The sequence below is a fragment of the Protopterus annectens genome, chromosome 1.part0 (genome assembly GCF_019279795.1).
Source record: "Protopterus annectens isolate FY-2018-M chromosome 1.part0, PAN1.0, whole genome shotgun sequence".
Classification (NCBI taxonomy): domain Eukaryota; kingdom Metazoa; phylum Chordata; order Ceratodontiformes; family Protopteridae; genus Protopterus; species Protopterus annectens.
Genome location: NC_056725.1, coordinates 1,414,539,898 through 1,414,567,121, shown reverse-complemented (window position 1 = coordinate 1,414,567,121; position 27,224 = coordinate 1,414,539,898). Strand labels below are relative to the sequence as shown.

At 36.7% G+C, this 27,224-nt stretch overlaps 1 protein-coding gene across 1 annotated transcript in view; it reads right to left on the bottom strand.

Moving 5' to 3' along the window:
* Positions 1-21,850, bottom strand: part of CARD10 (caspase recruitment domain family member 10) — a 738,524-nt gene extending 716,674 nt beyond the window's left edge. The window contains exon 1 of the mRNA XM_044067420.1: positions 21,679-21,850. The gene's annotated coding sequence lies outside the window, so the exon portion shown is untranslated. The remainder of the gene's footprint in view (positions 1-21,678) is intronic.
* Between the last annotated feature and the right edge of the window lie 5,374 nt (positions 21,851-27,224).

Below are 27,224 nucleotides of genomic sequence, written 5' to 3'. Positions count from 1 at the left end.
AAACTCTAGGGAACATATCACAAGTCAAGTGAAGAAAAATGTTGTTTGTCATGAGTCTTTCAACTGGTCATTTTGCACTGCTTAACAGTCAAAGAGGGATACCTTGTAAATGCAGCTACCGTCTTAAATGTCAGATTCAGTAGAACGAATATCCAAATTCTATCTCTCACATTTCACTGTTCCCAATGCATAAAGTCTCTAAAGTACTCTGCCCAGTAGTTGAAGGAGAAGATGAGATTTAACAGTAGAGACCTCCTCAGACAGATCATTGTACCACCCTCTTTCTTCCTTCCTTCCTGCTTTAGTAATAGTTACATAAGCTTATTTTTGGATTGAGGTGGGAATCTTGCATCTTACATCTCTCCATATGGGGTCTATATTACCAAATCGAAAAACCCTTTAAGCGAATACCTAAATGTCGACACCTATAATGTGAACCATGAAAATCCCGAATGCACTAAACAGCGAAGAATAATATAACGAACTGTCATAGTCGGCCAACCCCACCACCCGCTACATACTACCTACCCAAACAAAATAATTAAACTATATACATACACTAACTAAACCCTACTTTAACCTAATGTAAAGCACCAAAACTCTACTTCTAACCCTACACTAAACCCCACATACACAACTATCTATGCACTCTCCTTAACCCCTCCCTAACCCTAAGGTCCGTAACTACCGCACACTTCCCCTAGACATACACCCCAAAAAAATAAATAATACACATACATACAGTTAAATAAATCCCTACTTCTAGCACTACACTAAATCTTACATATATTACCTATCTATTCACTTACCTTAACCCACATCCTAACCCTAAAGTCCTATCTATCGCACACATACCTTACGGAGCTATACCACAGACGGGCCAACCATTACACTTCGACATTTAAATTTTCACTATTCTGGACGTTCAGTGTTTCTGTCTTTCACACAATCCATGTCACTCTTTTCATATTTGCGGTTACAGTCTTTCGATCTGGTAATAGGAACCCCTCCATATGTGCTGCCTCCATTAAATAGGAAGTTACAGAATGCCACTGCCATGTACATCACTGTGCAGTCAAGAAAGAAGATCACAGTGTTTCTGCACAGACAAAACAATCTGTAATTACCTGTTCCCTGTATTTCTTTGCCAGATGTATCACTCTACAAGACAAGGACAGTTCTTTAGGAGATTTGTTAAGTTCATCAGAGTCACCACAAGTCAGCATTTAGCAGGTATATGAGAAGCATATTCATATACTAGGAGTCTCACAAAAGATATTCTTTTATAGCCTACAGCAGCACTGCTTGCTGCCATTTAACTTCTGCCTTAATCACATGACATTTTTGTAAAACGTATATAGAAATGTCGTTATGCCTTTGCTCCTTTGTTTGTACAGTGAGCTTTGCCAAGCTAAAGAATAAGTTACAGTGTAATAATACCTGACCTACCCTGACAGCCAACATGATCTTTTCCATCTACATCTAAGGGTTAAAACTGCTACTCTCCCTGGCTCTGTGATGTAAGACACCCAGATTTGATTAGTGGACCTAGTTCCTCATGAGTTTTCTGGGGGTGGGAATAAATAGCACTTTTCAGGCTTGCCTATCTTGGAAGGGGTTACCAGTAGTGCAATGACCTAAAGTAGAGACCATAGGTTTCAGCCTTGCTATAAATATGGGACTGCATCAAATGTTAGTTTACATTAATATCATGCACATTGGGTGTAAGACTGATCACAGGGTAAGGCGTAAACAAAAGGTCTGAACTACTTGAGAATGATAGCTTGCCTGAGCCAAGCTCTCACCTGAACTGGCAATATGGCATCTGTCAGCCAGCCATCTGGGGGGAATGAATAGGTCATAAGGATGAGGAGTGGATGATGGTCTGAGTAGGGAGGGTCCTCCAAAAAATAAATAAATACATTTTAAAAATTACAGCTTCATGGGCAAAAAACTAACAACGGTTTAACAGGACTAGATAATATATTAGATCTCAAATGGAATGGCTTTAATTGATGTACTATTTCATCTCTTTCACTGGACAAATATATGAACATATGAAGAGACAGATGGTTGAAGCCATGCAATCCAGTAACCTCTTTCAAATGTTGTAGTCAGCTGTGTGCATCTCCTGTTCTATACATTTCTCATGTGTCCTGTGCACCTTTAAAACCTTCTGGCAGAGCTATATCCCTCCCTTATTAAAGCATTGCAGTTCTCTGTCATTCTCTTTTTGAAACAGTTCCTGATCCCTCTCTCAGTTTTTCATCCTTTCATTCCCCTGTAGTTGTCAGACATATAGCTCAGTTAGGTTAAGTGGGTAGCTGTCGTGTGTGCAAACTGTTAGGGGGTGTGATTGTCAGATCCTGATCATTCCTCACTGCACTACCAGAATTTAGAAATGAATGCCTATATTGTATTTACAGTCAGAACTGAAGTACTGTAGTGTTTCATGTCTTTACTGTGTTACTGGCATTCAGAAATGGATGCCATTATTGCATTTGTGGTCAGAACTGAAGCTAGAAGAGTGCTCCATGTGTGGCATAAACTACAGCAACTGCTTGCTACATATGTTTCAAACAGTTTGCTACAGTTTATAAGGAGATAAGTGGGTTTTTTTCCATTATTCCTCAAGTCTGAGGAGTGAAGTTTTTTTTTAGTGTTGGGGTACAAGATTGTGGGAATGCAAGAGCAGAAGAATAGCTATCTACACCTTTGTATAAAATGTATTTGACCCCAGTGATGTACTCTATCCATATCACTTCTGCTTTATTCCTTCACTTTTCCACTGCATGCCACACCCTTAGTGAGCTTGATGTCTCATTCTCCATTAAGGCAGTGGAACTGAACAAATTATTCCAGATTAGGCAATAGCAGCACCATGTATAGTTATAGGACGACCTCTATATTTAGCCAGGCATTAAAAACTACCAGTCTCTCTGGCTTTGTGTGACACCTAAATTAACAGTCAGGATCAAATCTCAGGAATTCCTTCAAATTTCATTTTAAATTTATTAGTTGCAACACTCAGATTCTGCCATGTGGAATTGTGTGCCTTGGCTACATGACTCATCTTAAAATTAAAACATTTTAAAACACTGAAGCTGTTTGTCTCTCTTACAAACAATGAAAAACACACCAAACATATGTCTGGTTGCCCACATCTAGTAGCCGACACCAGTTAAAACTGCAGAACCCCCACTTTCACCAATTTCCTTAGTCTTCAACACAGTAGTCTTAAAACCATATGTCTAACAAGTATCACAGTGCAACCCAAAACTTAAATCTGGGCTGTAAAGGTTGGGGGAAGGGTTACTAATGGACTATGTGCAACTATTTGTGTAAATAAATAATAATCATAATTCCATCCAAAGAAATAATAAAAAAAATATTCCCCTGCACCTTGGCTACTACCTTCAGAGGAGGATAAAATCACAAGCATACACAATGTTTAACAATACCATTTAAACAATTAACATCATTAACCAATTAAAGCTTTCTACTTGTGATAAGCCCATAAGAAAAAATAATGCTATACTTCAGAATAAACTGTCCCTATACTTAAGTATACTTTTTAAATTCCTACACCTCTTCCATTCAGAAAAACATGCTTTAAAGCCATGAACACGTTTTGTATTAAAATGAACTGCCATTTGGGTGGGTTGATAATTTCTTTTTATTAAATGTTCATGTATTTACATTTCATGCTTTGTTTGGTTTCAGCTATAAAGAACAGATTACAACTGTACATAATAGCATGTACAACCCTCTTTGTAGTTCAATTAAATTCTCCCAGTACTTCTTATTTCTTTACTTTTACTTTGTCAGATGTAGAAACCACTTTACTATCACAGTGTCAGTTTGTGTCAGTTTCAGTGTTATCATGCTTGGTCTAGTTAATAAGATCAATATCTGTAAAAACTTCTGAATTCAGTGTTGAAAATTAGTCCGCCAACCCATGTGCTTGCTCATTGAATATAGAATCTTAATTACAAACATTCCGAATTAGTACTGTTTGCTTTTTTCCTCTTTGCATTTCCCTGACATATTCCCACACAATTCAGTTCAAAACCTGTTTTGAATATGCATCACTCTTTTCTCTACCCAGAGAACACTAACAAACCCAGGGCATTTATAAGCCTAGCCAGAGTGTGTCGGCTTTCACCACCCCATTGATTAATTAACTGATCCTCTGTCAAGCAGAGCCAATGAAGTGATCCCAGGGGTGCATTTTCTGTTACACATCCACTAGTCAAGGTTTCTCTTGAAGAGTGTTAGTGAGGGGCTCTGCCTGATGTAATTTGGAATTTTGTTCCAAAGCACGGGGAGTCCCTGTGACAGTAATCTATCCTTACAGCATGTTCTATTTACTGTTGTGGTGAGGTAACCAGACATCCATGTTATTCACTTGAATATTCAAATGCCACTTTTCACCAAAGTCCCACTCAACCACTGAACCTAAGAAAGATACTTTGGAATTTTCTCTGTTAATTTAACAGTTTTTTTAATACTTATTTTTACACGCAACTTCAAAATGACCAAATATGCTGCAACTGTGACACTGTTTACTTTGAGCTTGACATGCCCCATTAGGATCATGCATGTAGTTATTTCTAAATCAGTTTTCCCTTTCACAGTCACTGTACTGCCCTTTAAATTACTGAGCTGTCTTTTCTTAAAAAAATGTTTTGTGCACCTCACTATTTTTCCCTTTTCTAACATGCTATTACCTACATTTTGTTACCTACATCCTTGTCTGCTCTCATTTCAGCAATCTGCAACTTTAACTAGATAAATGTAATTTGCAATGTTAGTAATGCCAAGATTTCTATTAACTATGCTGCATGTATACATTAGATACAACCGTATCCAATAATGAAGTCCTTAGCAGTTACAGTATTGAAGTATATATTAGGTTGCTCATGACAATGTTTGACTATGATTCTAAAGTTTATAAATTTAACTGAAGACTGTTACTTACTTCACTTGATACTATGTGCACCATTTTTACCAGTGAAAAGTTGGCACTGAAATATTATTGTCATGTGCACACTGTTGAAAATCAGTTCAACTTCTAACAGTAGTGACAATAATGCTGCAAATGTGAAATCACTTAATTTAACCATAACTTCCTTCCCACCTAAGACAGGTGACACTACCACAATTAAGCCTCCAGAAATATTTGTTTCCATTTTTCCATGTTGTCCTTCCTTCACTACTCTACCTTATTAAGTTTGAAGATTTTTTTTTTACTTTATTTATATTTTTCTGTAGGTTCCCTCTGAAAATGAATCTTTCACAGAAGGAATAACCCTGCTAGCAAAATCTAAAAACAACTGAGGAAAATGCATCAGATGCAGAAGATTGGTTTGATGCCTGTTCCTTTGCCAGAAGTATTACTTTGTTCTGAAATTATCACAGTCACATTTGAACAGTAACATAGGATGGGTTTTCCTTGCAGGAAGTAACAGTTCTGATGATCAGTGACATTATGACTTGTAATTTACAGTGAGGTATCAAGAAACTGTTGGAACATGGAAAATGGCATGACTGTGATATCTTAAGTGGTTTTAGTTGATTAGCAGCCATCTGTACTGTTGCATATGCACCAGCAATAAGGTGAATATATTAATATATATGGAAATACTAAAAATATAAGCATCAAAAGATATGACAGTGTCAAAATGAATATTTGTGTTTCAGCACTATTTCCAGGTAAGGTAGACAAAAAAAGTTTGTATTCTGTGAAACATGAGTGCAGCAGATGTATGTTGCAAGTTTAGATAGAAAGCACAGTTCTACATTGTTATAAACAAAGAGATATTATGGAATATTAATTACCTAGGAGAAGCACTTAGAAACATGGATAATTTGGCATTGTGTTTGGCCATTGCATTTGTCACAAGTTCTGTAATAAATGCAGCATTGTTTGTGCAAATAAAAATTACAGATAAGATCATGAGAAATAGCTGAGAATATGAGAACGAGATAAAGGTAACAGTCCCAGCAGTTTCTAAATAACTGTATTATTCTTCATTTTAAGAATATGAATTTTGATTGGAAACAATATTCCATAATGTGCAATGCAAGCTGACCAGTGCCTTGCTTCATGTAATTAAGCTGATGTCTATAGTATGCCATAAAAGAAATAGTTTAGATTTAGATTCACATTATGTGTAATATTCGAAACAATAAATGTCAAAAATGCTTTTATGCCTCATTGAATTTACTTACAGACAGTAATATGAATCTCTTTACAAAATGGTGGTTGGTGCAGAACTATGATTGTAATATTCACAACAATACCGCTGTAGTTTTTCAAAACTGTGACCCTGGAGAGGTAGAAGGATGGATGTGGGGTGATTAGAGTCAGTCTAGGTGTTAAGTATTATCCTGATTTCACTGACAAACTAATACTGAACTTACTTTTGTGGTTATGTAACAACTGATACAACTATATTGTCAATGCATTCTTTGTGAATTGCTGGTAACAAAAGCATTCAAGGTCACGTGGGGTACTGTCTATGAAAAAAAAAACAGGCAAATGAGTACTCTGTTAATATATTTTGTGTCATAAGCTTCACTTAACAATGTTACAATCAAATGTATTAGTGTAGTTAGTGTTGCATAATGTGTAGGAACTTCAAAAAAGCCCAATGCATTGTCTATTTCAGCATGCCCTGATGCATACATACATACATGTACATCTTTCAAGCATGGACATTAATGCCCTTCTAGCTTGCCAATATACCAAAACACTTGTTCCCATTATAAATGCCCAGACTGTTCTTAAAATATCTAAACTAGTACTTGCTTTAATGTAATTTGGTAGTTTGTTCCATGCATCAGCTGCTCTTTCAGAGAATCAATTAATACAATTCTCATTCCTATAGAATCTTCTACATAATTTGTCTGATGATTCTGTATTACATTTTTATAACCCCAAACATTCTCAGAGGTAGTTCTCTAAATGCCCTATATACCTGATTAAGATCTCCTCTTAGATATCTATAAGAGACACTGTATAATTTCAGGTATTTTAGTCTTTCATAATTACTTAAATGTTCACATCCATGGATGCCCTTTATATATTTCTGCTCTAGTCTTTCCAGTTTACTCATGCTTGTTTTCTTACAAGGTTTCCATTTTGTTATTCCATACTCAAGTCTGGATCTAATGTAACTACAAACAATAACTTCATCATTTCTGATTTCCTAGACCTTATAAATCTTTATAAATCTTTTTATACAACCTATAGTTCTATAACTATCATTAACCAATTGGTTGATATGATTACAAAAACTCAAAGCTGGATCTACCTATATACCCAGGTCATTAAATGAAACTACAGTTTCAATCACTGTGTGCTGTATGAAATATTCACCTTTCAATTTATGTCTACCAAATCTCATATGCTTAGTTTTTGATGTATTTATCAGCATATTATTCTCCTGTGCCCAAATGGTCAATTTAGTCAATTTGTTTGCAGACATGCTTTATCTGTAACACATGTAATCAGTTTACCCAATGTCAGGTCATCTGCATATAGACTGTAGAACACCTCAGATGAAAAAGTAAGCTTGGAAAGATGCAATCTAAACAAGTAAGGGCCTAGGATTGAGCCTTGTGGGAGACCCTGGCTGTAACCAAGAATTTCACCTGTCCAATTGTTGTACGATGCTTGCTATGTCTTATTTATAAGCAATGCAGCTATCTCTTATCAGGAGTACATCAATACCTTGTTGATCTAATTTATTGATCAGTGTTTTGTTTATGAACCTGTCAAATGCTGAAGTTAATTCTACATAAATTATATCACAACACACTTTTTTATTCATGCCTGTTATTATATTGTTATAGAACATCATGTTACAGGCGGAACTAGAACTATTTTCAACATATGCATGCTGATATATGGTTTCAATTCCCAACCTATCCAGTTCTGACAATAACTTATCCGATATTACCTTCTCCATTATTTTTCCACAACATTAAAGTAGACCTAAGGGTCTAAATGACTCTGGGTTAGTCCTACTCCCCTTTTCCCTTAAAGACAGGATTAATAAGTGTGTGTCTCCAGTCTTGAGGAATCTTCCCTTATTTATATGACCTGGTGAATAATAAATATAATGGTACTGTAAGTTCTTTCTGAAGTATTCTCAGATCACTATTACTAATTCTGTCTCCTCCCTGTGCTTTGTTTGGATCCAGTTTGTGCAGTTCTTTTTCAATATATTCTAATTTGATTCCAGTATCTGAGGTTACCCGGATGTCAGCTGTACAGATTTTTTGCAGAATGCCCAGATTTTGCCTCATATTTTTGGTCCTTTTCCCATAAAATTGTGTATTTCTGGCAAATCATTGGCAAATTCATTGAGGACTGAAGTTAGAAAAATGACAGACATTTCAGTTTCAGACTGCATACCCTTCAGATAATTCATGCTAAACCTTTTATTCTATCAACTTTCTAAGTTTGTAAGAGCAATATTTAAAAATTGTCCCTCTTTTTGGGCCTTCTCCTCCCATTATTTATAGCTTTGTCCAGATTTCTTGCTGTAAGAGGCTGAGAGGTATAAACAAACAAAAAAAACAAACCTAACCAGGAAGAAATCCACAGAACCAAAGCAAGTGATGTCACAGCTGGTAAATCAGCCAAATAGCTGTACAGTACTGTACACAAAATCACGAATGTAAGACAAACTACATATGTTTATTTAAAAAATATAATTTAAATAAACATATGTAGCTTGCCTTACATTTGTTATTTAGTGTAATTATCGCTTGAATTAAGTTTTGGCAATCTCTGATTATAAAATAACCAATTAATACTGACTAATTAATCACATCAGCACGGTAAACAGAGATTTCTAGCAATTGTGAAGAACACTGGATGCAGCACAAATGCAGTTAGAATATCTCTGACTTTGTAAGTAACATGGTCAAAGGCACAAGAGAAAGATGGGGGAAAACCACGTTAATTTGGGTGCTGTAAACTCTGCCATATATGCTTTTCACTGTCAACTTTACTGCTGTCTCTTTTGTTGGAAGCTCTGATGATCAAGTGCCAGAAATGCTGAAGACAGAAACACCTTGTTATGTGCACTGAAGCTGCATGAAGGTGGATGGTGGTTTGGGCTAATGCCAAAGCTTTCAGATATACTTAGAATTTCAGCTTCAGCATTAGGTGTAGGAGTGTGTGTGTGTGTGTGTGTGTGTGTGTGTGTGTGTGTGTGTGTGTGTGTGTGTGTGTGTGTGTAAATATTTGTTAGAGTTAGGAGTAGAGAAGGGATAGATTTATTGTTTTGCATGTGTTTGTGTTAAGGGATGTGAGTGTGTGTGTTGTGAGTATTTCCAGGTTAAAGTTAGACTAACGGTTAGGTTAGGTAATAGCTTTAGTGCTGTGCTTGTATATTAAATGTTTGTAAGTGTGTTCTGTAGTGTTACTGTTATGGAAAGGGGTTTTGGTAAGATAATCTGTAGGGCTGAGGTTAAGAGCAGTGACAGGGTTAGTATTAGGGTTAGCACACATGATTATCGTGGTACAGGGGGGTGACAGACTATGGCAGCCTGACAAAGTCTGAAAAGATGAAAATGTAGACCTCAACTTTTTTTTTTCTTTTTTTTTTTGCAATAGTGCTTTTTATAGTTCTTTTATCGTGATTTTTATGATGTGAGCCTTTATGTTAGAGAATAATGCAATGTCTTGCAGTATTTGGAACTTATAGCTTCTTGAAGAGGGTATTTTGTAAGCATGATGCAATGGTCTCTACAGTTTTTTATGATATTCACTAATAGATTAACAGTTGCAAAACAGGTGATTCTAAATATTTTAATACGTTTTTTATTGAGATGTTAGGAGTTATAGTAAGTGAAAAGGTAGCAGTGACACCTTATCACTTACTTACTGATGTATTGAATGTATGGGTTTATTAAGAGGGTTAGCAACATTTCTGTAATAAGAATTAAATCTGCATTCTTCTCTGAAGGGGTAGGGTTGGGATTTATTTTTTTAACCAAGGTGTACAAATGTATTAATTGTTGGCCAAAATTATTTTTAAAATTTACTGAGACATTCTTATAAACAAGTATGGTATTTTTCTTAGCTTTTAAGATGGCATTCTTAGATTTTACATTTACCAGTATTACTGCAGATTGTTTTGTTTTTCTTCTAAATGCTAATATTTCTACGTTTTATTTATTTTTGCATTAATTGTTTTATTTCTGGTGTAAGCCATGGTGCAGGTTTTCATTTGACTGTTTTTCCTACATTAAGAGGCTAGAAAATTTTATATGGAGGGGATATTTTTGTTGAAGTGAGTTACTGCATCATCTAAAGGGTGTTTTTAATGGTCCCTAGTTGCTATAGTTAAGTACAGATAGGAAGGTTTTCTTGGTGAATCTGGTTGTATTTATATTTCATATAGGATGTTTCATTGAATTTTGGTATGCTTCTGTATGACATAGACTGGGTTATGATAACTTATGGTGTGTGGCATAATTCCTCTAAGGGTAATTTTGCTGGAGTCTGTTGTTAGTATCCAGTCAGAGATATTTCCTTTCCCAGTAAATTTATTTGTCCTTGTTGCCATGTGTATAAATTATGTTAATCCATATTGATTGATATCAGTGAGAATAGTCTTATCTTATCAGTACTCATGGACCAATCAATACTATGCCACTTAGGAATTTTGCTTCAAGAGACAAATTTGTAGTTATCCAGGATAATATGTCCTCAGGGGCTGAATTATCTACACTACAGAATATATACACTGTTGCTATAAATGCTGATTTCTGTGTCTTAATTTTAGGTATAGCTATCGAAATTTCAATGTTATTGAAATTTGGTATTTGTGTGGGCTGTATGATGAGTTTAAACATTTTTTGAAAATCTAAATATTATGCTACCAGCTCTTTTAGTAGTACAATCATTATGGGTTGTGTCATATTTTTTATCTTTGTGCATGGTTCAAGACAGATTTATGTTGTGATTGTGTCAAGAGTGTGTAGTGATATCAAACTATGCATGTATATTTATCCTGAATACTACAAGCATGCAAAGTATATGATATATTGTGATTCCAGTATAGTTGCTCCTGAAAGGAGTATTAGGATTAATCAAGACTGTATTATGTATAGTAGGTCCTGGGTTAGATGAATGTCTCCATATTTTAGAAGTAATTTGTGTTTAGATTTATGGTGTTGTTTAAATTCCTGCATTAAGGATTAGATATGCTTGGTGTATTTAATTGTAGATGATTGCTTTGTTTATAGATATTTTAGAATTAACAAGTAATGTGGGTAGGTTTGAATATCTGGAGTTATTGTGGTACTGTTAGCTGTTCTTATACTTAATGGTTGTATGGGAGTGAGAGAAGTGGAACAGTGGTTGATTAAGTGCACCTTGAACTAGTGTAAATCCGTGGTAAGAAATGCCAAAGGCAAAGTATTCCAATTTGCCTTTCACAAATGTACACTAGTCCTGCAAAACCAGATTAATGGCTATTTATCTGATAATGACTGACTGAGTTAGCCATTTTCATTTAAACACAGCCCCCATACCAAGCAATTATAGCCTTGCTGTTGGCTATGTACACCACGGATATCTGATGGTGGTAAAATAAATAATTGCAGGCACAATAAAATACTTCAAGTTGTTTCACAAATACATAGTAGCCCATATATTACAATTTATTTCATACAACTGTACTCTCATTCTCCAAAGTCAGACTATTTAAATTGAATAAATAAGAACGTAGGTTACTTTATCCAAAGGTAGTACCATCCCAGTCTAGCAGTTATTGCCACTTGGCTGTCCAGGCCTCACATAATTGTGATGAAAGGTAATCATTCTTAAACTCTTAGCACAAGAATCAGGAGCGAGGACAATAATACTGATGGACAAAATTTAACTATTGCACTTATTTACTCATAAAGTTAAGAAAATAATAGTTTGGCATTGTCCTGCTATGAAGTGTGAAACTCAAATATCTGTCGTTTAGGAATTGCAATCCTCAATGTTTTGCTAGAGAACTATGGATTGTATGAGGAACAGACCCAAAATATAAGGAAAAATCAAGAGTATTCTGTGAAACCAGGGGACAGATGATATTTGTAGTTCAACCTATTTTACCCAAATGCACATTAATCTTGCAAAGCTAGATATTTAATTTAGCAAACAATGAGAAGACAAGTTACTTTCATGCATAAACAGCTCCCACCCCTCCCAGTACATAGACCTAATCTAACTGTGATAAAAATACCTCTTAAACCTCTTAGTGCAAGAGTCAGGGATAAAGCCAAAACACAATAAGTGACAAAGGCCCAAATGACAGACCGATTTTTAACTATTGTTCTTATATATTTAGAAGGCAGTTTTTGCACTGACACAAATTTTTCTAAAGGATATGAAGTCTGAAAGCTCAAATGTCTGTCATTATTTAGTGGCTGCAATACTCAGTTAATCGGTCATTATATACTGACAACAGTCCTTACTATTTTGCCTGAAAATCACATATTTTATGAAGAACAGACCAAACAATATGATGCAAAGTCAGGGGCATTCTGCAAAATCAGGGATTGTTTGAACTTTGTTTACAAAAAAGCAGAATCCAGAGAAAATATATTCCAAGGTATTTCATTCAACTATACCATTAGTCCTATAAAGTCATGGTTTAAAATGAACAAATGACAGGCAGTAAGTTAATTTCATCAAAAGCCACTCTCCCCTTTATTTAGTGACTGCAGTCCTCATTGAGTTGCCAGACAACTCCAAACTGCATGAGGACAAACCAAAACTATGGGGCAAAGTTGGGTACATTCTGTGAAATCAAGGATAGGTTCAATTTTATTTCACACAAACAGCTAGAGAATAAATATTCTGATATTATTTTATACAAATGCACACTAGTCCTTTAAAGCTAGACTTTAAAAGGAGCAAACAATAAAAGGGTAAGTTGATTTCATTCACAGCCACCATCTTAATTCAATGATTGTAATCCTCATTGACTTGCCAGAAAATGACAAAATTCATGAGGCACAGACTGAAACATGAGGAAAAGTCAGGGCCACTCTATGAAACCAGGTGTGATTTCAACATTCTTTCATACAACCATAGTCTAAGAGTAAATATTCCAACATTTTTTCATGCAAATGCACACTAGTCCTTTTAGTCAGTTTAAACTAAGCAACAAGTTACTTTCATCAACAGCCAGCCTATCCCCATTTAGTGGCTGCTGTTCTCAGTGCCATACCTGGTTGCCTGCCAGGATAAGTAAAAAAAAACTTATATAATGTATGTGACCTTGCAGTTCCAATTATTCATGGGAAGAAGATGAACAGAAATCTGCAGCTCTTTACATAGAATCACGCTGGGCCATTTGTTTATTTATTTTAATTAAAAAAAAAAAAACATTTTTTTACTTAAAAAATAAATAAATAAAGCACCCTGAGATGAACAGCATCAATGGCTCATGTGAGAGAAAGGAAGAAGTTGAAATGAATTTCTGTATATTCTTTCTTTAAATCTGAAATAATGTTCTGCATTTTAGCTAACTGCAGAGTGCACTCAGTTTGAACTCAGTTACCTGACTTGGAAAAATATATAGTTTGGCATTCATTGTTAAATGGAAGCAGAAGCAAAATATGTTAACTATGCAGCTTTGTGAAATTTATTATCCACCAGCAGGTCATGATGAACTCTTGTATGCAGCTGTGTCTCGTCAAATAGGACGTGCAAGATAAACCAAGGCTGAAGGAGTTGTTCTTCAGAAAGGAACATTTGATATATGGGACAAGGACTGATAACAAACCAGCTTCAAAGAAAAGATATGTTATTCTGACAATTCACTAAACTGCTGATGCAGGCAGAAAAGACACTATAAAGATTGGGACTTCTTCCTTTGTATTAGGTCTTTTGTTTTTTCTATGATGTAGCTGAAGTTACATTTGGTGTGCAAAACTTTCATTTCTATGCTAGGTGTAAACCTCGTGTGCAGTAAACAAATGTTGTACAGCAAAACTGTCTCAGTGTTTTCATTCAGTAAAGGTACAGACTACAGAAAAAGTGTAGTTTAACAGTGTTTAACAGCTCATGCTGTGCATGTACAAATGATAGTTACTACAAGTATACACAGGTAAATACTCATGGGTCCATCATGCAATGTTTTTTTATAGGAACTAAAAATAAATGCTTTTTTAACAAATGCTATATTCAGTGATTAAGCTAACTAAAATGAGTTAGCAGTGCTAAATACAGCAAAATCTTTTAAAAATGAAAATATTTTGTTGTCTGGCCATGAACCCTGCTGGTTTTGAGAGCCCCAGACTGCTATCCAAATTGTTACTATAATAATCCACCAATGAATATGCTGGTAATAATAGTATGCTTTCTTAAAGGGATGTAACAGTTGGTAAGTAGAATTAGGAGAAGATAAAAAGTAATAGTAGATGTATTATTTAGTATAAATAATGCCTGTAACTAGGTTGTGTTTCTTTTGCCATCCTGCTAGAGTACATGTTCCTTGTTTTTCTGTGCTGTAATGATAAGGAGTTATAATGTTGACTGGTATGTTGATTGTAAGTCTGCTTATATTTTTCTATATTAGAAGTTAGCTAATTACCCTATTGTTATTTTAATACTTGTTAAAGGGTTATGTTGATTTTATATACATAATAAGTTTGATGGATGGACTTAATGTGAGTCCATCTTAAGGAAATATTGGAAGTATGTACAGGCAAGGGAATTAGCGGAGTGATTAAAAATTATTGATTTGCTGCATTGTGCTATAAGAAAATGAAAAATGTCATTACAAGAAGACAAGTAGTAGAGAGCACTATGGAGGATTAAAATATGAAAATAACTTTCTTGGGTGGCATAAGCTATGGAACCTTGCTGGCTAGGCTTACGTAGGCCCTTGGGCCAATAGCCTAGTACCTACCTATGAACCTATGAACCTATGACCAAGTGCCAGAATGTGTCACATTAGATTAAGAGTGGAGTTCGGTAGAGGAAATAAAATGAAATGAGGTTAAGAACAGATATAAAGAGAGAAAATGAGTAATGACACATGGAATAGGGATTTGATAATGTTAAAGAGAGCTTGATACTAGGTGGTAGAAGACGGGGTGGAACTGTGGCTGAATAAAGGAACTTAAGTATGCGGTGGGATTGGTGTAGTGTAGATATGCTAAGCAGAAGTGAGTATAGTGATATGGAGCAGACTAATAATAGCCCAACCAGGTTTCCAACAAAAAACAATAGACTGCAATCAAGTGAGTGCCCACAATTTGGTGATTTAAAAGGCTGTCATGTAGTACATCATTTATGATGTTTATAGTTTCTCCACCAGTTAAGGACGTGAGAGATAACATCTGTGAAAAGAAAGTCAGACTATTTTAATGTCATAGTACTGACTGCACCAAGTGCAGTTAACTGTATGAATTTCAATAGTACATAAGTTTGTTAGAATAGGGCTAATGTCTGCACAGACTCCTTCTAGCAACTACTACAAGGAGAAAAATGAAAGGGCTATACAGAAAGCAAGCACATGTGGGTGTCATAGAATCATAAAGATCCAGAAAATATGGATATATAGAAGTGGGACCTTAGGTATTGCAAGTCAGAACGAATAGAAAGAAATGTAACATTGAAAGCCTGGTACTTTTCCCTGTGCTTGGAAATGCATTCATTTGTGATTAGGAATGCAATTCACCTTTGCCCGAAGCATATTCGGAATGTGGAGGGAACTATAGCAGTAGTGGCTCACTATACTACCTCGGGAAATGGGGTCTATATTATAAGCACAAAAAGACTAAACCGCGAATGCTCATATGAGCAAAAATGCCGGTAATCAAACTTGCTATTGTGGGGGGCTGTGCCCCCCACACCCCCTGCTAACTATATATTCTAACTCCAAGGTCCTACTACAGTGAGGAAAGGGCAAATATCCCACTCCTCACTGTAACACGACCCCACAATCACACTTTCAATTCCCGGCATTTTCCTCATGTGAGCGTTCGCGGTTTAGTCTTTTCATGCTTATAATATAGACCTGGGAAATGCAAATTGTCTGATTAGCAGATGTCTATATGTGATCAAATGGAGTGCTAAACAAGGCAAAATAAATAAACACAAACCATTCTTGGATAGTACACATATATCTGTTTACCAGATGCCCAGTTGTGGCTGTATACTGTACAGAGCAATATGCAAGGAAAATGACATCAGCTCAGCAAATACTTGGGTTGTACTGCGTTATATAAAAGAATTTCTAAGTATAGAAAAACAGAGTTCAGCAATGTTTCCTGAGGTGTGACAATACCATTGAGCTACTAATTATTGCAAAATAACTAAATCCCAAGTAACAGTACAATATAGCAACAGTTTAACCTTAACAGGCAGATAGTACAATGCACAGATACCCATTATATGTTAATAGTTGCTGAAAAGGAACTCTGTTCTCCTGTGCAATGCACCACGATAAAATGAGGAGCTTTCTACAAAGCAACAATGTAGGCCAGCCATATAGAACTTTCCTGTTGTAAAGCCATATTAAATGTATAAATTACAGAGTGCATGGAAGGAATGTAAACACATAACAAAAAAAAAAAAAAAAAAAAAAAAAAAGAAGATGCAAGCCAGGCGATCTGCTGGAAACAGGTCACTGCCCATAATCTGATGATATAAAAAGCTGTTATGCAGTGCATAACTCCATAACACTTTTATGCTTTATATAATAAATTCCTACATTTCCATGCACAACTCAAACAATTTTTAGTCAAAGAAACCACTTGTAACTGTTTCCACTAAAGTAGCATCACATAATTACCATATTCCCATTTCCTGCTAGACAGTGAACTCTTCTCAGAAATATAAACCAAATTAGCCACTCTGGTGATATAGAGTGATATATCCCTGCCTATGGCCCAACTGACCATTGTTCAATTAGCAGCTCATGTGACTGATGCAGTGTCAGGAAGGGATGCACATCCCTATTCTGAGGGGAAGAGTGCTTGTTGGTGTGCTCCTAAAGAAAGTGTTGCCCTCATACGTAATCAATGAGCATGGGAGGGTGAGGAAAGGGAATAAGAAAGTAGGTAGGGCATATAAAAAAACATAGACAAAAACACAGATGGCTGAGCTCCCAGGATGCCCTTAAGATCGATCCATGACTAGTCCCAGCAACACTGGATTAAGCTCAGGGGGGTTGAGAGGATAGCTGGTAGACCAGGCATGAGTGGGGGTAGTGGGGACCAGGCTGGTAAAACTGAGGTCCAAATGGGCAAAAAAAAATTTAAAAAAGAGAAATATGTACCAACTTAACATATGAAAAGAGAATAACCCCCTTGTCTGTTTAGTAGTGTGCTACTTACAATACCTAAACATACATTTCATTGCTGTGATGCCTGCATTTTATGACATTTTATTGTATTCTTATGCCTGCACTGTGTTAACCAGGCTGAAACTGAAAATGGGCCATTTGTATTAGTAGTGGTCTACCCCAGTTAACAAATGAAAATAAAAACAAATAGAAATAAAATAAATTATAGTAGCACTTGTTTCCTGTACTTTATCAGATTCAGGACAACTGTACCTCTTACTGTGAGTGCTGATACTGCAAAGCAGTTACATTGAAAAGCACTTTCAGATAACTGAGGCAACCCTACTGCACCATTCAGGCAGTGGGAACCCCCAATTTCACCTTATACCATAGTCGCACAACAGTGGGGAAAGAAAAAAACTTAATTTTTTTTAAAGTTTTTTCAGCGCAACCATTTCACATTTTAGTTGTGTGACGTCCCTCCTCTGGGCCAGTAATCAAGATGCCTCAATCCTCACCACTGATACCAAAGAGGGACATTCAGATTGACAGAAATAGACACGCACAGTACTTCTCTTTAGAGCACACAGGAAACACACTCCAGTCCTGTGGAAGGACTCTCTCTCTCTCTCTCTCTCTCTCTCTCTCTCTCTCTCCAGGCCCTAAATAAGAATCCACACTGACCACTAAGGAGCTCTGTGTCCCTGTTCCAAATAGCTGACACACACACTCTTTGAGATTTGGTTTACACACACACACACACACACACACACACACACACACACACACACACACACACACACACACACACACACACACGCACACACTCACACACTCACACACACACACACACACACACACACCTGGGAAAGGCTGGCAGAGATCACCTGCTCTACCAACTCTGCCCAGGCTATATGGTAGTTCCACTGCCACCAGCCAGCTACTCTAAGGCTCTTAACAGGGTGTCCAGTTATACTGAATGAAATTAACATTAATACCAATGGTAATGCTGACCAAACAGCAAGACTTTCAGGAATGTGATACCACAGCATCACTAAATAAATATAAGTACTCTGAAAGTTTAAGTATTTCCTAAAAAGACCAGCCACAATGAAAAGTTTAAATATATTTAATAATAAATAAAATGACATGCGTGAACGGGTGTTCCTTCATTGAAGGTTGTGCGTTAGGTCCGGCAAGCCAGCACATAAAACTCTACTGCCAATCATTAGCAGACTGGAGTTCCGCTGTGGCGACCCCTAACCGGGAAAAGCCAAAAGACACAAACAAACAAACAATAATAAATAAAACATGAAAATACTGAATATCTATTTACAATAAGCATCAGAGTTTTAGCCACAGGAAATATTAAAAATAACATAGATGGAAAGATTCACACAGAAACGGAAAAACAACACTTAACTAATCTCACTATACTTTCCTCACTGATCTAAAGAATTACCATTTCCTACTTAATAGAGCAAGGCAAGGTGATGTGGGTGAGTGGTCTTTCTTGTCAGGTTTCACAAACAGACTGCCCTGAGACTTCTGTTTCATCTAGTATTAAAGCATCATTTCAGTGCTATATTATAGAATGACATCACATCTGGTCCCCTGACTCTGTGGTTCCCACACTACTGCCGTTACTGGAAGCTGAGTCAGGATGTTGCACATATGTATCACAATATACACACATGGAGCTTTACTAAGATGTGCTGCATCTGGAAGCTATAAAACCATTTCAACACTTCCACACTTCTAGGGTAGGAATTAGTTTACCACTAAGGACAATACAGTGGTATTCCTAGTCCTTGTTTTCACAGACTTTTCGTCTCTGGCTGCATTCAGACCTGTGAGATACAACCTTTATGGCTTATACCAAGTAATTTAATCTCAGATTTTTCAAAGTTAGCTGGACTGAGATTAACCCCTTCTCTTAAAGTATCCTCTGTTGCAATATATTCATTTCAACAGTTACAATACAGTCTGACATACAGGCGTATTTCTTTTCTGTCCAGCAGGACCCACTGTTGGTACATTTTTTAACACAAGCAACTTTACAAATACATTTTCAACACAAGCACCTGTACAAATTAGTTGATATACAAATGATGTAATTCTTTAAAAAACTCCAGCTAGCTATGCTGGCACATGTTACATATCCACTACCATACTCACCCTGGCATAGCTGGCATTAGCTCACATCATCAAGAGTTATTTGAAAGTTTTTTCAGCATAACCACCTTGGCACTAGCACAAATTGCCATCACAGAGTACATTCCCACTTACTCCTACAGCCACTAGAATGATTCTTCTTCAGTAGGACAGGCAGATATAAAAATCCCTTTCCTACTTTGAGTCTATCTGTTGTATGACTAGTGCTCTTTGCTATCACCCTGACACATGGCCATGGAATACCTTTCCATCTCCATAGCCTGATACTTCAAAGAGCCAGAAAGGAAGCTATGTGGCAGCCTTTGTAATTATCATCTGTTTTGAGAAATATTCCCTTTATGTGCACTACATGACTCCACATCCTATAGGTTACTGTGGCACACCTCTAGCCAGCTCTGCACCTTTTGAATGCTGTCTTCTCTAGTTTGTATATTTGTGGTGTTGTAACCCAAAATATAATTTGAGTGTTGCCCTTGCAAAGAAAAAAAAAATAAGTGTTTCACTTTTGAGATAACAGTGCTAATGGTATCAGAATATCAACATTCCTAGTATAGTCTGTTACACTTGAGTGGCTATAGAATGGCTAATGGTATCCACTAGAATGATGCTGGAGCTACGACTGGCTCTTTTGTCAGAACTGTCTGATCCACCACAATGCACAATCCATCTAAATGAAAGCAAAGCACAAATGCTTATTGGGTGCAGCTACTTCAGGGTTTTTTTGCTACTCTCTCTTCATGTAATATAAGGCTAGTCTCTCTCTATGCACTTCTTCTTCTTAACATACATTTATGGCATTTGTTCACAGAGTGACAAAAGTAAGAATAAGAAAAAAACTGCTAAATTTTGCACAATCTAGTGAGCAGAGTGTATGTGCTGCATTCTTGTATAAATAAACAATTCCTACTTGTTACTGAAAACTGAGCACATGCCTGTGACGTACAGCCACTGTAACCCTCAGCCCCTGCCTCTGAAAAAGCAGACACACAATGAAGTTTTTCCAGACTTTTCATGTTTTCCAGTTTTCTTGAACATAAACTGTCATTGTTAAATAATTTGAATATTTCAATAACTTTTACAAAAGCAGTACATATGAGAATCAGAATGTGTTCCCATATAGTTCCCAAGAGCTGTTGCAGTAGTAAAAGCAGGACCTTTCGTATGAGTTTTTTAAACTGAGAACCACATGCAAGAATGATTACTGCTCCCCACAGTTATCTTACTTAAAAACATATTATAATCTTTGAGACTTGAATTCTAATTTGGGTTAAAAAAAGATTGTATTGTTCATTTCCACAGATGACGTGATATCAATTAAAGGGCAGTAAATAAGACAAATGAGACAAAGGAAAGATGTTCGGTCACTCTGGTATACTGGGGAACAGGTCTAGTTTCTTGCGTGAATGTTTTGGTGGAATCATTTCCAAAAAGTACAGCCTCAGGGACTCTAATATTGCAGGTTTTCAAATTAACAGTATGAGTAACTAAGAAATGATATTCAGCCAGCCTCACAATTGGAATTATCAAATTAACTAAAGGCAGCATTTTATTTTCTGTGATACCTCTACAACCATTCTGATACAAAATGTTACTGTATCTATGCATGCAGTTTTAAGCTTTTCCTGTGTTTATCTGTGTGTGTGTGTGTGTGTGTGTGTGTGTGTGTGTGTGTGTGTGTGTGTGTGTGTGTGTGAGTGTGAGTGACAGTGTGTGTGTGTGAGTGTGTGTGTGTGTGTGTGTGTGTGTGTGTGTGTGTGTGTGTGTGTGTGTGTGTGTCTGTCAGATAATGCTATCTTTAACATTCATTGGTCATCTGCAGTAACAAGCCAACCTTATCTAACACTTCATTTATTCAGTAACCTTTGAGGTATGTTCATAGAATGAAATACAACAGACATGTGACCAACAGCAGGAGCTGCATCTCAGCCATAGTAAATGCCTCTGCCAAGTCCAACATTGCTTTAAACTGCCACCAAAGACACTACGTAATACAGTTAAAATGGAAGTAAAATCCCAAGTTTCCATTCCTACTTAATTTGCAATGTAATCATTAGTATTATTCATAACTATGCAAAGACCATGAAAGGCAAACAGAGCAGTACAGACATAATCAGAGACATTCTGGTTAACTAAATTATGCAACCAGCTTGCAGTGTGCTTTATGTGTAAAAAAAGAGCTACTTACAATTTGTGTGCAGAACAGTGGGATAAAATCCACAGGTGCAAGAATCTAAAACCCCATAAAATTCCAATGAATTTCTTAAGTTTAGTATTTCCTCATCATTTCAAAATACAGCAAAAGAGAAAAAAAAACACAGCTACTTGAAGTATGTAAATACCTCAGAGGGCTGCCTAAGAGTATTCTGGAAAACTTTGAAGGCGGGTAATATTCATCACCAAAATATGTGTTAGTGTACGTGTGGGAGGGAACGCTGACAAGTTCTAACCTGACGAAGCTTAAAATCTGACCTGGGGCAGGACTGTGTCTTGAAACAAAGGTGGAAAGTGGAAATGCTTTGATTCATTCTTTCTTATCTGAACTAATGTCTCCACTTTGTAATGTTTGCTCTGTTGGCAAAGGACCACAGCTGAGCTGAGCTACTTTAACCTGTTTTCCTTTTCTAGCTTTAGTTATGGAATCCCACCCCTCCCCCATCAGCAGTAGGTCAGTTATGCAGAGCAGGCTTTAGTGGAAAAAAGAACTTTGCACTATTTTTCATTCATTTATACTTTACTTTATTCTGTTTGTACTGGAACAATTTTAATAACAGCCAAAATGATCCTCCCTACCAAAGAAGCCATCAAACCTTTCAGAACTGGACATTGTTAAAATAATGTCAATAACAAAATACTCTGGGATTTTTACAGGAACAAGAGCTACTTCTACTCATAATGTTTTATACAACTCCATCAGCTGCATGACTGAACTACTGAACTGTGCCAGAAGGTTCTTTTTTTTTTTTTTGCACTCCACTCTGCTATTTTTCATATATAATCTGCATGTGCAAACTGCTTTTAATTGCCAGTATGTAAGCTTAATAGTCACTTAATCAAATGTGCCAACATGTGCAATATAGACAATGGGAACACTCGGGTATTAAAACTGAAAAATAAAATCCTTTGCTGACAAGGAGAGGTACTCATAGAGTACTAGATCTTAACTCATAGCTCTACTTTATTAAATATTATTCTGTGACAGTCCAACACAAAATGTATGTCACCAGCCTGTTCCTGATATCTGGAAAATCCCTCAACTGTCCAGATTTTTGCAGAATGTCCAGAATTGTGCCTAATATTTTTGGTTTGTTCCTCATAACATTTGTGTTTTTTTGTCAAATGATCAAGGATTTAAATCACTAATTAATGGCAGAGATTAGATTATCATACTTTATATCCTTCAGAAAATACAGTATATATGCTTACACAAACTCTGTTACTCCAGCAACTGTCTAAATCTGTCCCTATTTTTGGGCCTTTGTTCCCCCATTATTTTTAACTTTGTTCAGATATTTTGCACTAAGAGGTTGAGAGGTGTGCTGGAATGGAATGGGGATGACGGAGGATGTACCCCATTCCAAGTAAGATAAGAAAACTGGTTCCTCAGTGTACAGTAGTTATCTGGCAGCATATCAATAGTGCTCTAGGATTTAAGGAACTCAAAGGTCAGGTTAAAATCTGTATAAAATAGACATCCTGAAAGATGTATGTTTGGATACCTATTATGTAGACAAAGTGCTGATATTTTCTCCATAGAACAGTAACTTCAGTGCTTACTTAGTCTGACAGATCTATGTCAAGCTTGTGAACAGCAAGGCACTAAGCATAAAGCTATCTGAATGAAAGTACAGGTTAGGCCTTAACTCCTTCTCACGTTTGTAAGGCACTAAGGGATCACAGGAAAGCCAAGTTTTGTCACTGGTAAGAAGAAACCAGAGTGAAGATGGACCAGGCTTGGTCATGAGGGGGACCAGGATTAGGCAAAGGAGGTAATGAAGTCAGTGGAGGAGGAGACAGATGTGTGGAAGAAGGAGATCAGGTATAATGGGGACAGATCCACTAGATTAGCCCCCAGCTTAAGCAAACAGAAGTCAGGATAACTCAGAAAGTAATTATTAACACATGAAAATGGAGGAATGTTAAGAAGGAGGGAAATTATCTCATATGAAAAAGGTCTGTGTTAAAAGGTGAACAGTACAGGTGATTGCAGACTTTCTTGGTTTATTTCAGTCATTCTAGAAACTCACAGCCTGTCACAAATAGGAGGTTTAAGAATGGAAGACAAGTGGATGACAACTTCTTCTTCTTTTGGCTTTTCCCGGTTAGGGGTCACCACAGCGGATCACCTGTCTACTCATGATTGGCAGTGGAGTTTTACAGTGTCGAGATGCCAGCCCGGCGCCCAACCTTCCACAGAAGGCACACACATGCACGCACTCACACCTAGGGCCAATTTAGAGTGTCCAATCCACCTACAGCATGTCTTTGGGATGTGGGAGGAAACCGGAGCACCCGGAGGAAACCCACACGACCACAGGGAGGACATGCAGACTCCGCACAGAAGGCACCCCAGCCGAGAATCAAACTGGAGGACCTCTTGCTGTGAGGTGACAACACTAACCGCTGCACCACCGTGGCCACCGAAGACAAGTGGATGACAACAAAGTGACATATTTGTGTACAAATGTTATTTTATTCTGTAGCTTTTTGCTAGGTTATGTTTACCCCTTGTGCCTGCTGACCATCAAGCCCCTTCCCATGTCATCATCCATTTCTTCCCCTTAGCACCCATAATGCTGGGACAATAAATAGATGGGAAGTCACCCAGGCAGCCATCAAGACTGGATGCTTTTTATCCTGCCCTGTGTACTGGTCGGACTGTTACTTACAGGCTTACACAATGTTACTCCATGACACACACACGCACACGCACACACTCACACACACACACACACACACACACACACACACACACACACACACACACACACACACACACACACACACATCAATGTAGCTACTAATTGTAGAAAATCTGCTATGGACAGCTTACTGACCATGGATATCTCTACCTGCACAATACATGCTGGGCTCCTGTCTCTGCTAAATGACAAGAATGTAGCTAGTCAGGCTGCTTTCTCCCTTCCACTCCCCCAGAAATGGCTGAGCAGCAATCAGCTATTCACCCGACTTTCTTTATTACCTCCTCCAGATCACATGAAGTATAGCGAGTCTTATCTTTGCAGTTTTTAATATCAGTATCAGGACTGCAAAAAGAGTTGTAACTCTAATTCGATTTTGAGGTTATCAGCATGGGATTCAAAATGGACACAAATCCGAGTGGGGATTTTCAGTAAACATACTGTTGCTCAGCATGGAGGAGTTAAAGAAATTTACAGATGTATGGGATTTAGTTCCTATTTAGTAATACTGGTAGTTAAATATCTAATGACCTGGCTGTAGTTTTCTAGTACATTATTGCTATATTCCCTATCATGGAATTTAATGCTTTAGTAACTGAGACCTGGGAAACTGTGGGTTGGTGGAAAGCAAACCTTCCAACTATCCAGAATTTCAGAGAATGTTCAGATTTTTGCCATATATTTTTGATCTGTTCCTCATAAAATTTTTGGTTTTAAGGCAAATCATTGAGGACTAAAGTCACTACATAATGTCAGACATTAGAGTTTCAGACTTCATATCCTTCAGAAAATGTACACCAAAGCAAAACCTGTTATTCTAGCAACTTTCTAAGCTTCTAAGAGCAACATATAAAAATTCAGTCCTGATTTTTGTGCCTTTCTGCAACAGTTATTGTTAGCTTTGTCCAAAATTCTTGCATTAAGAGGTTGAGAGGAATGCTGTTCAGGCTGCTTTACATTAGATTGGAGACATAGTTATGTACTTCAATCTGAAGCTGTGAACATCAAAGCTGAGTTAATAAATAAAAATGGCATAGAAGATGGTAAGAGATGTTAAAAATAAAGTGAAGGCTGTTGATAAGATTAAGCATATTTATTTTAGTTCCAAATATTTATTTTATTTTATTTATTATCTTTAGTGACTTGGAAAGTCCAACTGGAATATACCCTTCTTCAGTGGAAACCCAGGGAGAAAAACTCTAATAGTTAGATAATTAGGCAATATACAGTATATTTTCATTTTCCACATTGTATATAATATTTTCGTCTTGGTTACATTTACATTTTTGCATACGTAGAGGCATAACTAGGTGTAACAGATGATAAATGCTAACCTTGTATCATACAATTTGTGACTATAGGAAGAGGAGAAAATAAGAGATTACGTGTGCATTTGTATGTTTGTAGCAGACAGAAATATAAAGAGAAACAAGAGAAGACAAGGATTGACATTTGGGTTGAAATTAGTAAATTGTGGTACGATGAGGGAGAACAAGGATTAAGTAGGAGCAGGTAATTAATAAATGTAATCTGTTAAATGGTTACAGAAGTAGACAGAGGGGAAAGTACAATTAATCATTATATGGGAATTTAATTCAGAGCAGCTATCATTTTGTCAGAGGTATTGCAGCTTTTATTTTCTTCAGGATCTAAAATTGTCCAGGTATGAAAAGAAGAGCAGAGCCAAGGGCCTTGCAGATGCTGTTTTAGCAGATTTGTAAAGCACTTGTTATTTTCTGTAAGTTGTAACTTAAATGCGATGGAGTTCCACAGTTTTGAGACAAAGTAAGTATACAGTGAGTTGCTGGCAGAGTTTTTTGAGTTAGTACAGCTAGGAGGGATTTCTTATTGGATCACAATGTTTTGTTGTTGTTGTATGGTAGTAATATGCTTTTTAGAGAGGGGCAACTATCTGGCTTGTAGATAAATTTGTGGGCAGTGGTGAGTTGAGAATAGATTAGCTGATTTGGGACTTCTAACCAATTTAGGTCCTTCAGGGCTGTGCAGTGGTGGGTTTAATGTGATAAATATGTGGAGAATCTTGCTATTTTATTGTAGCATGCATCAAGTTTGGAATTGAGGGTATTGTTAAGATTAGTGAAAATAGGGGTAGGTTGCTGCTATTGATTTTCTTTTGGATACTGTACAATATTGATTTGCTCTACATAAGGAGCCCAGTTTTTGTGTGTATTTTTGATAATTTGGAGACTATATTGGTCGTATGTGAGTTTGTTATCTAGGAGTACTCTAAGTAATTTGGCTTCTATCACAGTTTCAGGTTTTCTGTTGATGAGACAATATGGAAATTGTGTTTCTGAGTATTAAACTATTTTGGTAAAAAGACCATTAGTTTTATCTTTTTTGCATTTAGGAGTAGGCCTGTATTGCTTAGCCGGGATTCGACAGATGAGAAAAACTCTTGTCTGATTTCCTAGAGGATCTCTAGTATTGGGAAGAGCAAAGGAGGGTTGCATCATCTGCATACTGAATTATATGTACTTTTTGTGGCAGTATGGATTTTGTTTACAAATATATTAAATAGAATTGGGCCTAGTATTGATCCTTGTGGGATTCCAACCGTGACTGGAAGAAAAGAGGAGGATTCTTGTTTCCATTTTACTACTTGCTGTCTGTTAGTGAAATAGGTTATGAAACCAGGTGAGAGATGATTTATTTAGACCTAGGGAAGAGTGTTCACTGAAACATTTTTGATGGGGGCACTGTGTCAAAGGATTTTGACAGATTCAAGAAGAAGTAGGTTAAATATCATTAATCATTGTCTGATTGTTTTAAGATTTTGTATATAAGTACA